This window comes from Dryobates pubescens, chromosome 16, assembly GCF_014839835.1.
Source record: "Dryobates pubescens isolate bDryPub1 chromosome 16, bDryPub1.pri, whole genome shotgun sequence".
Classification (NCBI taxonomy): domain Eukaryota; kingdom Metazoa; phylum Chordata; class Aves; order Piciformes; family Picidae; genus Dryobates; species Dryobates pubescens.
The window spans coordinates 24,851,439-24,867,087 of record NC_071627.1 but is presented as its reverse complement, the minus strand read 5'-3'; positions in this window follow the sequence as shown (position 1 = coordinate 24,867,087).

The following is a 15,649-nucleotide window of genomic DNA, read 5'->3' as shown; positions in this document are numbered from 1 at the left end:
AGCCTGTTCCAGGGCTTGACAACCTTTCTGGCAAAGAAATTGCTCCTCATGGCCAGCCTAAACCTCCCCTGGTGCAACCTGAAGTCATTTCCTCTTGTTACTTGGGAGAAGAGACTGACCCCCAGATAGCTTCAAACTGACAGGCACACCTCCAGTGCTCTCTCGTGGCAGTTGTTACATCTGGCTCCAGATGCTCTGCTGTGCTATTATTCACCCATGCTCTGACAGCACAGCAGTGCCTTAGCTCATGTGCTGAAAGTCACCCCGGAGCTTAATGTGTCATCTACTAGATCCTGGCATCACACCAGCTTCTTTGGCAGAAGAAACTCCATACAGACACAAGGTAGATGTAGATACTCAAGTCCACCTTCAAGACCTTAACAAGGACCAAGCAGACACTTAAGGATAAATGAGGAGATGGCTGAGGACAGCCATGTGCAGTATTTGGGGGACCTGTCACTGGCTGTGTACTTTATTCCTCCCTCTTCCCCAGGGACTGGCTTTGGGTCGTGGTGAGAGGGGACTTTGGTCTGGCCACTCTTCATTCTTGATGTTAAACAGGCTTGTGGAGCAGGATTTAGAGCCAGGACTGACTCCTCTCCAGTCCTGTGGGACCTTCTCCATCTTCTATTATTATTGCCTTATCTATTATGATTAATGACTACCAAAGTTGTTCTAAGACTATTTGAGTGCCTGGTGATCCATCTGAAACTCATCTCCATTCCATGCACAGGTCCCAGGCATTGCTCTTCATAGGTGACCATGCTGTCCTGGGAGGGGAAATGAGGTAAATAGACATTGTTTGGCAGGAGATAAGTATTGACAGAAGTTTCTGGCAGCAGACCCAGGGCCTCACACAAGTGGAAACTGATGGCTTTGTATTCCATTACATTTTTCCCACCAGAGTTATTGCTTCCTAATTGCAGGGATGGAGAACAGTGAAGAGACTGCTTGGTCAAGGAGGCAGTGCCATGTGTCAGCCTTGAGCTGGCACCTGGGGAAGTTCTTCCTAATGAAGGTAGTGAAATACTGGAACAGGGTGCCCAGAGGTATGGGGGAGGCCCCATCCCTGGAGACATCCAAGAACAAACTTGGTGGGGCCCTGATCTAGTTACAGATGGCCTGAAAGGATGTACCTGAAAGCAGACTCAAGTGAGGCCACTGTTGGATTTTTCTCCCAAGAGGCCATCCAACTAAAAGCAAGAGGTAATGGCCTCAAGCTGTACCAGGGGAGGTTTAGGTTGGGTATTAGGAAGAATTTCTTTCCTGCAAGAGTGGCCAGGCACTGGAACAGGCTGCCCAGGGAGGTGGTGCAGTCACAATGCCTGGAGGTGTTCAAAAAATGAGAACTGGCACTTCAGGACAAGGTTTAGTGGTCATGGAGGGGTTGGGTAGAAGGTTGGACCTGATGCTCTCAGAGGTCTTTTCCAAGCTTAATGATTTGATGACCCTATGATGTAAATGCATTTTCTCCAAAGGCAGGAAAGCACCGAGCTCCCTCCTGCTCAAACACGACTGCACCAAACCAAAGATCCTCACAGCAATACAAGAGCAAGGAAATGAATGAGTGTGGGTGGAGGTTAGGAAGCAGATGAATTGTCCACCTCTGTGCATTAAAAACACCTTTAGCATTTTGGCTCTCCCAAAGGGAACATCTCCAGAAGACTAACCTGGAGCTCTCCCAATGACTGGGCTGACCACAAGGTGATCACCAGCAGTAGACATAAGGTTAAAATGAAACACCTGCATGGAAGGTGTTTGCAGAAGAGCAGCCCTCATTTGCCTGTGGAGAAGAGAATTAAAGGCATTCACCCTGCTGGATGAAACACCACAGGACTGCCTGGTGGGAAGTGCTAAGCATCACAATTATTATTTACTGTATATTAATATTTGCTATTCAGGAGGATTTGTGAGTGGAGAGAACTTGGAGGCTCTGGTCTGGCTCCGTGACTCTCGAGGGATTTCTGTGTCTACCACAATTACAGCTGAGGACTGAGTGAAACCCTGCGGTTTGACTCTACAAAACATTCAATTCAGCGACAGCTCATGTTTGCAGGGCAAGAAAATAACTGGGAAGAGAAATGCTTCAGAATGTGTTTAGCCAGTGCTGAGTCTTTTTAAACAGGGATCACACGTGGCTGGGAGGGAAAACTGTAGGCTTAAGGCTCCTGGTCATGAAGTCGAGCGCTGTGCACGAGGCTGTCAGGTATTTTAATCCTCCTCCGTCCCCCCCAGCCTGCAGAGATAATCCACCTGCACCCCCAGAGGCGTTTTCACCTCCCTCTTGTTCCTAGTGGTTGATGTTTGGGTTGAAGCCATACCTGGCTGAGGCTTTTCTTGCATCACCTCCTGGTAGCCGCAGAGGAGAAGGGCAGGACGCCTCCCCACGGCGCCGGGGAAGTGGGCTTTCCATGTTTTGAAAGATGAGATGTCTTCCTGGGTGAGGAACTGCCCAGCCCATGGAGCTGTGCCGCTGCAGTTGCTCTCTGTGCGCCTGCGGATTAGCCTCTGCATTTCCATGTTTAGTTCTAAGGACCAGGAGTTTATTCTGCTTCATGCTTAAGTAAACACTGGAAGTTGGGATCCTCCGTACCGGATAAGGCCTCTGGTTCCTCAGGTCTGGTATCCTGCCTCTGGCTGTGACTCACCTCTGATACTGGGGAAGCTGTGGTGCTGCAGCACAGCGGTGCAGCTGGCTGAGTTACTCGAGGTGATCCTGCTCCAGCAGCAGCCTTTGACTGGATGACCTTCAGAGGTCCCTTCCAACCCCCACTGTTCTGTGACTGCTTGTGGGATTCTGTGCTTCTGTGCTCTGCGTGCACTGGGATGTGGAAACCCTTGAGTTCCACATTATTGCATCTTAATTAGAGCTGCATTTCAATATCTGAAAGGGACCTCCAGGAAGGCTGGGTAGGGACTGTTCTGAAGGGCCTGTGGGGACAGGATGAAGGGCACCGGCTTGAAACTGGAGCAGGGCAGAGTTAGGTTGGACAAAGGAGGAAGTTCTGCACAATGAGAGTGGTGAGACACTGGAACAAGCTGTCCAGGGATGTGGTTAAGGCCCCATCCCTGGAGACATTCAAGATGGGGCTTGATGTGGCCCCGGGCAATGAGCCTGTTCCTGCTGGCTGCAGGGGGGTTGGACAAGATGACCTTTGAGGGTCCCTTCCAACCCAATGTGATCTGTCAATTAATTTTAAAGCACTATCCAGTGTTAGATGTGCTTCTTCAGAAGAGCCTCATTATCTTCATTGACAGTCCCAGCAGAGCTGCTGCTGCTCAGTCTTTTCCACATCCTGGCCATGCCTCTGCCAGGAGAAACCTCCTGTGGTTTCTGCTCTTGCATACCAGCATGTCCCTGCATAGCTGCTCCTCGGTGTGCTGAGGTCTTTGCTCCTGGCTCACACATAGAGAAATTGCTGGTGCTAAAGCTTGCAGGTGGGAAAAACATTGCCCAGGTTGAGTCCAGCATTTCTAACCACTCCTCCCAACGCCAGGCAGCGTCTGGGCTGAGCTGTGGTGTGGTTGTTCTAAACCTCAGCCCTGATGTGACACACAATCACTTCTCTGCCTCCCAAGCCAAGATTACAAGGTACAGCAGGAGGTGAAACACTATGTGGGAAATCAGGATGCATGAAATCTGTTGTACAAAGGGAATCACCCACTGGACATAAACTGGGGAGCTGCTCAGGGCAAGCCTTCAGCATTTGGTGCATTACTATCCCTGGGCTGCAGTGTTAAAAAGTCTTTATTTATTATAGCTCCCTAGTTCTCCTCCCACCATGGCCTAGCCGTGGGGCTCTGAAAGACTCAGAAATACCCTTCCTCCCTGACTGCCTCATCATCCACCCTCATCACTTGGGCATCTCCATCTAAGGCTGGAGCTCAGACCTGCACTGCCCTCCTGCTGTCTGCTGTGACTAAACATCGTACAGCTGTGAAGGTTCAGTACTTCAGGAACCATGTGTGTGGTTGCTCTGCCCCCTCATTCCCCATGCCACCCTTGCCATGCCAAGGCTTTGGACCTAATGCTTCTCACAGGAGCTCGGAGAGGTGATACTGCTCCAATTTGTTACCACCTAATGCTGCTGCTATTTCCAATCCCCTAATTACAAACGCAAGTGCAGTGAGTCAGATCCCCATGGATGGCTATTCCCAGCTGCCTTCCTCATTGCTGGGTGACTGATTCTTCTTTGTCGAGCCTGGATGGAATCTCTCCCATGAAAAGGACTGGAAATCCTGCATTCTGGAAGGAGCCAGTGGTTTGTGTGGTGCAGAGCTTCCTAGGTTTGACTGAAGGAGTACTTTGGTGCTGAAGTGAGGCCAGGCCAGGTCTGCCCCATGACAAATGAGGCAGGAAAAGAGCAGGGATGTTAACTGTGAGCTCACAGTGTTCCCATTCCCTTTTTATCCCCACTTCATTTGGATCAGTTTCTTTTACATGTCTCCATTTCAAGCTATCTAACAGCATAATTAAACAAAGAACCAGTGCAGAACTCTCCAGCTCTAGCTCCAGCTCCAGCTCCAGCTCCAGCTCCAGCTCCAGCTCCAGCTCCAGCTGGGGGTTGTGTCCTGGTTTAAGTGCAGGCTGTATTTGCTTTGGTCATAGTCTGTGGCTTTGTCCTGAGGACGGGAGGTGTGACCTGCAGAGCAGAGCAGAGCATCTCTAATCCGCTGCCTGCAGTGACACTTCAGGCGGGGCTAGGACCCGGGAGTCTCTTTTGTCTCTGACAAAAGGAGCATCACGTTTGAGGCAGCTATGACTTGATAAGGTATTCCACCTGTAGAGATGGAAAGGAGATAACCTCGGAGGCCAGAGACAGAAATGACTTTGTCCATTATGGCTGGCAGCACATAGCCCGGGGGTTAGTCACGGGCAGACACAACCACCTGAAGTGCAGTGCTCCTGTGGCTCCCCTGGAAGGATTCATTCCTGGGAAGTATTTCCTGGTATTCAGTCTAAACCCTTCCTTAATCTCATCCCATTACACTTAGGTATGCTCTGTGTATAACTGGAAGTGATTCTCTTCCTTCTTGATATTTACAGCCTCCAAATACTTGTAGGTTGCTGTCAGGTCCTCTTAGTTGTCTCCTAGCTGAGCAGTATCTATTTGACTCTTAACCTCTCCTAAGAACCCAGCTCACACTCCCCACCCCTGCTGCCTTACTGTAGTCTTCTACTTTTCCCCAGACCCCTTCTCAGTTCCTTCCCTGTCACTGCTCTGCCATGAGGGGCTCTGGCTGGGATGCAGCCCTCTCTGCACAGCCCCTGCAGAGGTGGGTGGGAAGGCCTTTGTCCTCTGGGACACGCACTGGTCTCTATGTCCTGAGCAGGTTGTCACCCTCCTGCATCTCATGGTGCTCCTTTTGCATCTCCTGCAGCTTCTTAAGGTGAAGCCAAGCTTGGATCAAATTGTGTTTGCAGCCTGATTTTTCTTTCTTCCTCCAGACTCCTTCTCAGCTCTTCTCCCTCATTCCCGGGAAGAGAGAGCCAGGAGCTGCCTCCCTCGCCCTGCCCTGGGCAGCAGGCCTTGTTGAGCTGCTGCAAAGATTCCATCCCACCACAGCTTTCATTTTCTGCAGTCTTTTCCTCACCCGTGGGGTAAGTCAAACCCCGTGGCTATTTGTAGGTTTATTAGTGTCAAAGCTGGTGGTTGGAGAGGAGTCCCAGGATGTCTGTGCTAGAGAAACACTCCCCCAGCAGCACTCTCAGGAGCCCTCCCGCAGATTGCCCACGGGCTGGGTGGCTGAGGCAAGGTGCTATGAGGTGTGGGGTCCCTCTTCCCCACCACTCAGCTCCCGGCACCCAGCAGCAGCAGCCGTGAAACCCGAAACTCTCCTTCCAACCCAGGGCGGGCTGGCTGCTAATTCCTCCCAGTGTAAATTTACACCCGGAGCTGTTTTCTGACAGCGGGAGGGGGGCAGGCTGGGAGAGGGCTGCCCAGCCACGACAAATTAGAGCACTGAGTGGCAGATCTCCCAGGGATGCTGCTCTCTTCTCCTGCCCCAGGCTGCAGGCTTTTGATGCTCACTGCAGTCACCCTGGTATTTTCCCCTCGGTATGCTGCAGTTAATTATTTCTTCATTGGGTTGCAGCTATCATCTTCTCCTGACCAACAGTGCCTGCAGCAGTGACAAGAGCAAGAGTAAGCGGGTGACTGGGAGCCCTGCATGGTGGGAGCAGGGCAGCTGGCTCTATCCAAGCCCTTTTCCTCCAGGATTACTGTGCCAGAGCTGGACTAAGTCTTGGTGAGTTTTCTGCCTTCCTCTTTCTTCAGCACCTGAGGAGGATCCAGACACACCATGTCAGTGGCAGGAAGGATGTGTTGGGGCAGGTAGGGGCCCAAGGGCAAGGTCAGATCTTGTGTCACCTATGGATGATGCTCTCTGCCTTCCAGCAAGTGTCTCTGGAGGTGACACTGTTAGGTCTTGCTGATGGGCAGCTGGGCTGGGAGCCCTGGCTCAGAGCAGTGGTGGTCAGCTTGCACTCAGCATCATGCTGGTGATGACTGCAGGGCACAGATCTTCCTCCTGGAGGCAGAAATCCAGCAGGATCAGGATGTGCTGAAGACCTCCTGGCCCAGCCAAACCAACCTGGGAGGACTCACTGCAAAGCACCATCTGTACACCACAACCACTAAGGGATGGCTGCTGTCTGAGGTCAGCATGCCAGAGGAGCCTTACTCCAGGAGAATCCATCCCTCCTTCCAGCAGCTCTTCTTGGGGTGGATGGCTACAAGTTTGTGTCTCACTCGCCAAGGTGCTGTGGAGTGTTTGACCTTCCTTCCAGCACAGCAGCCAGATGTCTGCTGGTAACAGAGGTGGGAGCTGCTTGTATTAAGCATCTGTGTGAACACCAGACGAGCTGTGCCCTCAGAAGGCTCCACTTCACTGTCCTCCACCACTAACTCCTCAAGCAAGGGCAGGAGCTCCCTGGAAGCCTGTCCACACTGAAATGACCAGCACGGCATCACAGATGTCGCTGCTGCTCAGGCAGGCACAGCTCCATGGGCTCACTCTCGCATTGTACGGGTGGTGGGAGAGGAGACTTGCAGCTGGACTTGGAGCTCCTTCTGTAATGCAGTCAGCACACAGCAGAAACTGTAGAATCACAGAATGGTTTGGGTTGGAAAGGACCTTGAAATGCTACCTAGCCAAGCCCCCTGCAGACAGTAGGGATATCTTCAATTAGAGCAGGTTGCTCGGAGCCCCAAACAACCTGACCTGGAATGCTTTCACAGATGCAAATGCTCAGCAACATAGATACAGCTCTCCCAGTGCTGCAGGCAGGTGGGCTGTCAGGCCAGAAAGCAGTTTGCCCTTCAAAAATGCTTTGAATAGCCCCAAGCTGGCACTTGCTGGTAATGATGAAGTTGGGAAGTTACACTGACAGCATGAGTCACACTGCCCTGTGCTCTGTGAGCTCTGTTGCCCATGTTACATACACACACACTCAAACACAGGTTTAGTGTGAAGGCTGCTGTCACACTTTCCTGGTCCTGATTTTAATAAATGATTATTGTTCCAAGTGGACAGGAATTGATTGTGGGTGATTCACTGCTTTGGGAAGTGTAGCTTTGTACTCCTCTGCCAGATTTTGCTTTCGTCTCACATATTTCAGCAAACATCACATTGTGACCTTTTTGCCTGCTTGTATATAGTTGGCAGTGAAATAAATCACCAGATATAGGCAGCTATTCTTTCATAGAATCATGAAATCCTGGAATTATTTCAGCTGGAAAAGATCTCTAAGATCATTGAGTCCAACCCTCTGCCCAGCACCACCACGGCACCAAACCCTGTCCCCAAGTGCCACGGCCACAGATTTCTTGAGCACCTCCAGGGATGGGGACTCCACCACCTCCCTGGGCTGCCTGTGCCAGTCCCTGACCACTCTTGCACTAAAGAAATTTTTCATAGTATCCAAACCAGCCCTGACACAGCTTGAGGCCATTTCCTCTCATCCCATCACCTGATACTGGAGAGAAGACTCTTACCCCACCTCACTCCAACCTCCTCTCAGGAGCAGTGAGGTCTCCCCTCAGCCTCCTCTTCTCCAGACTAAACAGCTCCAGTTCCCTCAGCTGTTGCTTTTAAGGCTTTCTCTAGACCCTTCACTCTTCTCTCTGTTCTATCTCACTGGGCTAAATCTGGGACTTAATCTGCTCCTTTTCTCTTTTACAAGGAAAAGATTGCAGTTTATGGTGGGTGATTTTAGTGCCAGTCAGCAGGTTTGGACAGAAAATGGTCTGATGCTGCATGGGTCCTCTTTTCCCAAAGGTTTTGCTCTGCTGCCTGTTTACACAGCAGAATACTTTCAGCTGTTCTTCCTCGTAGCTCTTCTCTCAGTAAATCCCATTTCACTCTGATCTGACAAGCTCATACTGCTCCGGTGCAACAACTTGCCCATACATATTGTGGTGGTGTATGAAAGAGCTCCCTCGTCGCCGTGGTGCAGCGTGTATCTGCAGCATCTGTCAAGGCTTGTTCCATTCAAAGGCTTTGTCTTATCAGAGGGGAAAAAAAGAATAAGTACCCAGCCCTTTAGAGCTGTCACTGACAATTAATAACCTGAAAGAAAACAGAAGAACAGCTCCCTGTAAGCAGTGTCTCTATTATGGCACCAAGGAGGAAATGTGGCATTGGAGCCAGTTTGGAAAGGAGCTTGTGTCCCAGGCTGAAGGCATGCCCACCACGGGGAGGGTCACAGAGGAGAAGGGTGATGGCTGGCAGCATCAGGGAGGTGAAAGCTCCTGGGTGCCCTCTCTCAGTGACCAGCCACGGTCCAGGTGGGGCTGAGTTCAGCCCTGCCCCTTGCTCTGGTGAGCACAGGGCTCAGAAATGTGCTCTCCTCCTCTTTAGTGGCATTTTGGTGCAATGGAAGGATTTTGGGAATGCTTCAATCACTTGCCAGGAAAATGCAAAATCCCAGTGAAAAATCTCCAGCAGTATTCAAAAGATCCCCAGGTGCCACCAGCTCCATGACTCTTTGGAGGAGCCACATTAAGCATTGAACAGACAGGGTTTGGCTTACTCAGAGTTCACACTTTTAGGCAAAAGCAGCTAGAAAGGTGAATTTGATACCTTTTGACCATTCTGTTCTCATGGTGGCAGGTGGATCAGAAACAGGAATTTCAACCCCCTACCTGCAAGGCTTAATATTAATCTTTGATCACTAACTGCAGGCTGCCATAGCTCCATTCCCAGCACTGATGCCATAGAAACATCCCAGGTGTCAGCTCTGCTGCAGAGCACTTCCGTGGATCTCTGGTGAGGTGAGGAAGCTGTGTCAGTCCCCTGCGGTGGTCTGACACCTGCAGAGCCCCTGGATTTGGGGGCTCTCCAGGCTGAGCCTGCATTGTCACTTCTTGTCTCTTTTTGTGCCTCGGGAGCCCGTCAGCAGAGAAGATGTCACAGTATCCTGTTTCAAAACGCTCTGCAGGAGCTGCTGCTGGTGTTACAAGGGTGTTCCCAGGCACCTCTCCTACAGGATTTCTTTCTTTTTCAGGTGATAAAAGTGTAGCATTTTCTGTTCCTCAGGATGGACCTCAATTTGCTCCACTCAAAGCCCTGCCGCGACCCAACTCTGAGCAAAATCAGCACTAACCTCAAAGCATTCCAACGCAGGTGCAGTGTGAGCGGAAGAGCAGAAGGTAAGTGAGATGTCTTTACCATTGCTGCAAAAGAGCAGATCCCTGGTGCTTGTCTAGTACTTGTTTTGCTCTTGCCATCATGTGGTTAAACCCAGGAGCTCCCCTCCCATGTAAATCTGAAGCTACTCAGCATAACTGTCTGCATTTTGGATCTCCCCTGAGGAACAGAAAGCCAAACTTTGCTTTTGCTTCAAACAGAAGATTTATGGAGATTCTGAAGCTTGGCTAGCATGGCTCTTTGAGAAGCACAGAGTGTGGTTGAACACCCACCTGCAGTCTCTTTGCTGCTTTTTACCTGCTGACTCCCCTGGAATTACTTCCTTGCACCATTCCGTGCAGAGGTCCCTCTGAAGGCAGCAGGTCCCTGTGTTTTTGAGACAGAATGACCAAGTCCCCAAGGAGAGAAAGATCAGCCTGTGAGTAGCATCCTTTCTAATTCACACAGAACAAATTCAGATGGCTTGCAGCAGACATTGCCATGTGAGGTGCGAGCTTGTGCATGACTTCTGAGCCTCTCCTTTTCCTCCCTCAGCCCGCAGAGATTCCTGGCAGTGGGATGCAGGGCTGTTAGTACTACTGCTGTGGCTCTCCTCTGCTCTTAGTAAATGGAGCAGAGCAACTCCCACTGCTCTCAGCCTGGATTGTGTTGCCAGCACTCAGTTGACTTGGAAGGCTTTGTTCTGCTCACACACATTCAGCATTGGCTCTTTCAAGTGGTTTCCAACACTCTCCATTGAAAGAAGGGGAAAGGATAATGATCCTGGAGAGATTTGGGAGAGGACTGAGCCTAGCCTTGATGTCCAGGCTGACATTCAAGATCTTGAAAGCTATGTGCTCTGCTTCTCTTTTGAGCTGCTCCAAGGCAAAGATAATCTCAGGCAGTTAAAGTCCTCCTTTCCAAGCACATCTCCACACCCAGGCCCCTCTTGCCACTGCAGTTTGCTCATTGCCCTCAGTCTGTGCCCAGCTCTGCACACAGGCTCTGCTTTTTCTACCACTTCATGCCATTAGATGCATTCTTTTATGAAAGGCTCCATGAGTGCATGATTCTAAACCTTGACACACTTGGATTTGACTGGGTTCTCTGCACATGTGCCTGGCAAAGGGCTGCAATCCTTAATTACGACTGTTAGCAGAGGCTCAGCTCAAGTGAAGTTAAAACGCAAGTCCCAGAGCTGGTCCTCCTGCCTGAAGCCCTGATTTCATCACTCTTTCAAGTAGACATGGCTGCCAAGGAAGCAGGCGTGTGGTACTCCTAGGTGAGGCTGGTGCCCACTTCCCCACATCACCTCCTTGGTGCCCTGGGGAACCACCAAGTCTACAAGACTGAGACTGTGTTAAATCATAGGAAACACAGGAAGAAAAGGGGAGTTCCCTGGCATTTCCCCCCAGTGGTCTTGGGCATGACCTGGGAAAAAGTTGCCCTAGGGAGGCTGAGCATCCCTCCTGCAGAGATGTGGTAAAGCTCCAGGCATAGGGATTAAGGTTTGTGCCTTGAGGAGCATTTCCATCCCTGCTGCCGTTGCAGCTCCTTGATCCTGCTGAATCCTTTTCCAGGTCCATGCTCCTTGAGGAAATGAGCTGCAATTGCTCCTTGCTTCCTCCTGGGAGTCTCCTTGTAGGAGCTTTGAACTTTGTAGGAAACATGAGCAAGTATCACAGTGTCTCCATCTCCTTCATCCTGGCCTGGCATCATGTACACAGCAAGCTGCACAGATTTTGCATTCCTGAAGCTGCAAGCTCTTCCTCAGAAGGTCTGAGCAGCTGAGGCTGTCAGGCTCACAATAGGGAGGATGGTCCAGGTTTTGAAGGTACTGTCTCTCAAGTTCAACAGAGCCTCAGGTCAGGCTCTGCTTTGGGAGACTTCATTCCCTTTCCCACTGGTTACAGATTCCCCCTCCCATCTGATTCCAGGTGACTGTGACTGGAGGCTGTGTTGAAATCCATAATCCCCTGCAATTGTTTCAAGCCTTGTCCTTTGAGCTGCAGACCATTGTCAGACACAACAGTTTCTGGGATTCCATGTCTGGCACTTGCCAACAGAATGTGTCCTGGGACACGTTTTGGTGTCATCTTTTCTGCATTATTGGATAGTATTGTATAGTTCCAGCCTCATGTGAGCAATAACTCCTATTAAAAGTGATCTTTGCCAAGGAGTGCAAATGAATCTCTGTTAGACAGCTCCAGGATTGCCTTCTCAGGCTGGTTTGAAGCCCCATTTTTATTTGACAGGTTACTCTTCTCTACATCAATCTGTGAGCAGCTCACTGCACCAGGGGCTCTCCTTTCAGGAGGTTTTCCTGTAACTCCAGCTTCCAGGAGAGCTTTCTGTGTAACAAATGTCTCCCCTTCCCAGGGTTCCAAGAAGGGCCCTTCGTTAACCTTTTGGGGGAGACAGACAAAACTCAGAGAGCTTTGCTGGCTCTGGGAACCGAGCCCCAGCAAACCCCAAACCAAACCATTGGAGAGAGTCAGTAGAAATCTATCTAATGAGGTAGATGTGACCAGAGATTAACTTGGTGCGGGATATTTCCTAATAGGAAAGCAGCAGTGGGGTCACCCAGATCCCTTTGAAAATTTATGGCTGTGCTGAGGAATTCCTTGTACATACCAGGACTGGGAATCTGAGCAGCAGGCTGTTGTGGCAAGTAAAAAAATAGATGGTGTTATCTTGCTAGCCAGATAACACAGTATCTGCTCACATAAAGTCATTTGGAGAATATTGTTTGTAAAAACCTCTTTGCTTTGGACCCATTCCTTCTCCTTTCCGTTTTCTGATAAAAAATCCTAAACACCAAGCAGTTAAAGGCTGCCATAAAACTGAGAAGAAACACTGACACTGGTCCTTTATCACGCTCCATCTGGGAGGCGAGCCAGCTCTTCCTACTTCAAGTTTATTTCTCCTCCTCTGCTTTACCTCAGATAATGTCTCATAAACAGTTAAGAGGGTCATTTATAAACGTCTTGGAATGGTTATTGCTCTCATCATAGGCTTTGGATCTCTGTGCTTTCAGCTAGTGAACATCAAGGTAAAAACCAAACCAGATTCCCAAGCCCCAGAGCAGTGACTCTTTGGGAATGTCTCCTGCTCACAGGACAGAAAAGTTGCTCCTTTTCTCCACCTTCTTGTTTAAATGTTAAGCTTCAGAAGCAGATCAGGTGAGATTTGTTTTCCAAGCTTGGTTGAGCTTCTGCTAAGCCAAGGACCAAAGGCTTAACTGGAGCATTTGAGCAGAGTGTAGCCCAAACCAAGGGTATGACCCAACAGCAATGTCTCTGGGAGGGGAGGAAACCACTACATTCAACCAAGTTTAGGTGCATTCTACTCAAGGTTTTGTCCCAGTTTTGCTAGATGGATTAAAACCTCTAGTAGCCAGCAACAGCAACAGAGTAGGGAGGGCATGGGGGATTGCTTTCTCCTTCTCCTCTTTTGTGCCTTGTTCTTAGGTGCTCCTGTTTTGGAGAGAAGCAGCCCCCTGCCTGCAGGGACCACCCCACGTGCCTGTTCCCAGCAGGAGCATGACATATCTGAATGTCCCTATGGCATCTTTGTCCCCTGACTGTCCCTCACACGTGATCCCCACAGCTGGGAATTCCAGTGGTGCCCCGTAAGTCAGGCTCTGGGGTGCCTGTGTCAGGGGGAGGGGGAGAGTGGCACAACACAACTGTGCTTCAACTTGTGATGAGCAAAAAGGGCATCCCCCTGCCCAGGTTGCAGCAGAGGCAGTGGAGAGGGCTCCTTCCCCACTCTCCTGTGCTGAGAAGTCAGCACTTGGCTAATGTCTGGTGACAGTGTTTGAAGAGCTGGGCCGAATAGAGAAGACATTTACCATAACCTGCCACGTTCTCCCAGGGAGAAGAATCCACCTGTGTGATCTCTCCAGCTAAGCTCCCCTCAGGTCTTGTTTAACATTATGAAAATGGCAGCTCATATAATTTTATTACCTGAGCTAAATATGATTCTTTCTCTGTCTTCCAGCTATTGCTTCTAATCCATATCAATAAAACTACCAGGGCATAATGATTTTATAGGCTGCTTCTTCTTCATCTGCTTTCTTTTATTACTCTGAATGCATTATCTTCAGATAAACTAATTAATCTCACAATTAGAAACCCAAAGTAACATCACTCAGGGTGTGCAGCTACCTCGGTCAGCGATGTAGAAGCAGAGGTGAGTGGGAATTGCCTTGTCACGTTCCAGCTCCAAGAGGGTCCCTTGGGAAACAGCAAAGAGAAGAATCTGCTGAGCTGGGAGAGGAAACTGGGAACTTCTGGTACGTTTGATCTGGATGGTTTGAGGGTGGACTGTTTGGAGAGGTTCTGCTCTGAGCAGCTCTGTTCTTCTCTGGCCAAAGGGGAGATAAAACGCTCTCCAGATTTATTGTGTACGAAGGAGGTGGTGCTTTGGTGGTCTGAAGCTCTGGAGAAGGTTGCATCCAGTCAGTGAATTCAAACTGCAGGAGACACAATGAATTAGAAATCTCATTTGCTGCCAATACCAAGGAAACCCCAGAGTTGAATAATGAGGTGTGAGGCTGGCCTTGTGGACTCCAACCTCACCTCTGATGCTGGCTTTGAGCAGAGTTTCTTCTGTGCTGTGACTCTCCCTCCATAAGCCAGGAGTGATGAGGGATGCCTACTTCAAGCACCATCAGAGATTCCAGCTGATGTTTCAAATGCACCCTGCAGCAATTATTATCTACTCATTTTTTTTTCCAGCCCAGGTTTGAAATCCCTGCTCAGCAAGGGGCAGATTTTGCCTGCTGCAGTTGGTGTGGATCGCTGCTGAAGTCAGCACGAATGGATGGATCATGGCCTGAGCTGTAGTGAGGCAAAATCCCTCCTCCTGCAACACAATCTGTGTCATTGGAGGCAGGTTGCATTAGTTATCCGTACAGGGATGGAAAATAAATGACCATAAAGCTGGCTAAGTCACACTGTCTGTATTGATTGTCTGTGTCTGCAGAGATCCCAATATTGGATCCCAGTGATTTAGAAACACAATTCAATGCTCCACCTAATTATAGTTCTGTTCATGTAGAGTTGCCTTTGAGTATTTGCAGCTGTCAGGTTCAAATATTTCTAATAACTGTGGCTGTGACATTTGCTCAGCAGATGAGGTAAGAATAAAAGATGAAGGGGCAGCAGCCTGGTTTGAGGAATGGAAAGAGGATCGGATGCAAAACTGGCTGCCGTGGAGAAGTGTGAAGGTGGACCTGGACACACCAGATTTGGCAACCGGAATCAACTAGCAGGTGGCATGGTAGCAACACTAGAAAACAACATGGGAACAACACCTCGTGGGGGCAATGGCTGAGGAACACTTGTCAGCCCCAGCCCAGACCTGAGGAGGCTGTCCCAAGGTTTCTCTCAGGAAGGCTTTAAGGTCCTGGAGGAGCTTGTGTCATTTCTGACAGGTTTTGCCGTGGAAGGAGGGCAGTGGTGTGCAGCTGTTTGTCTTGCTCTTAAATAGGTGAGCAGCAAACCCTCTGTGCAAATGCATTCACCTCACCCCCAGGCTTCCCTGCAGAACAGCCTGGGGCTTGTGTCTGTGTTACCCTGCACTATTCATGCATTTCCCTTCCTTTCTCTGCACAGGAACTCATCCTTTCCAAGCTGCCCTGAGCTTCCAGGTCAGGAACACCCTGCCTGGGTCTGGCAGAGATGACTTTTCTCTTTTTCTCTTTCTGTCTTTTATTTTCTTTTCCTTGCAAATGATTCTTGCCACATTTCTGCCCTCGGTGGCTGCGGCAGGCTGCGTGCGAGCCACGAGGTAACGACAGAAATAGAGTTTTGCAAAGGCTTCCACTGAGAATTCCCATCACGACACTGCTGACAGGAGATACCTTAAAAAGAAAGCAGGGTAAGGAAAAACACATGGTTGGGGTTTGGGTTTTTGTTGCTTTTCTTGGGGTGGGGGGAGTGGAGGGAGGAAAGATTAGTAGACTGTTCCCAATGTGTATGTCTTAGATCTATGATCTTTGCAGCAGAATCCA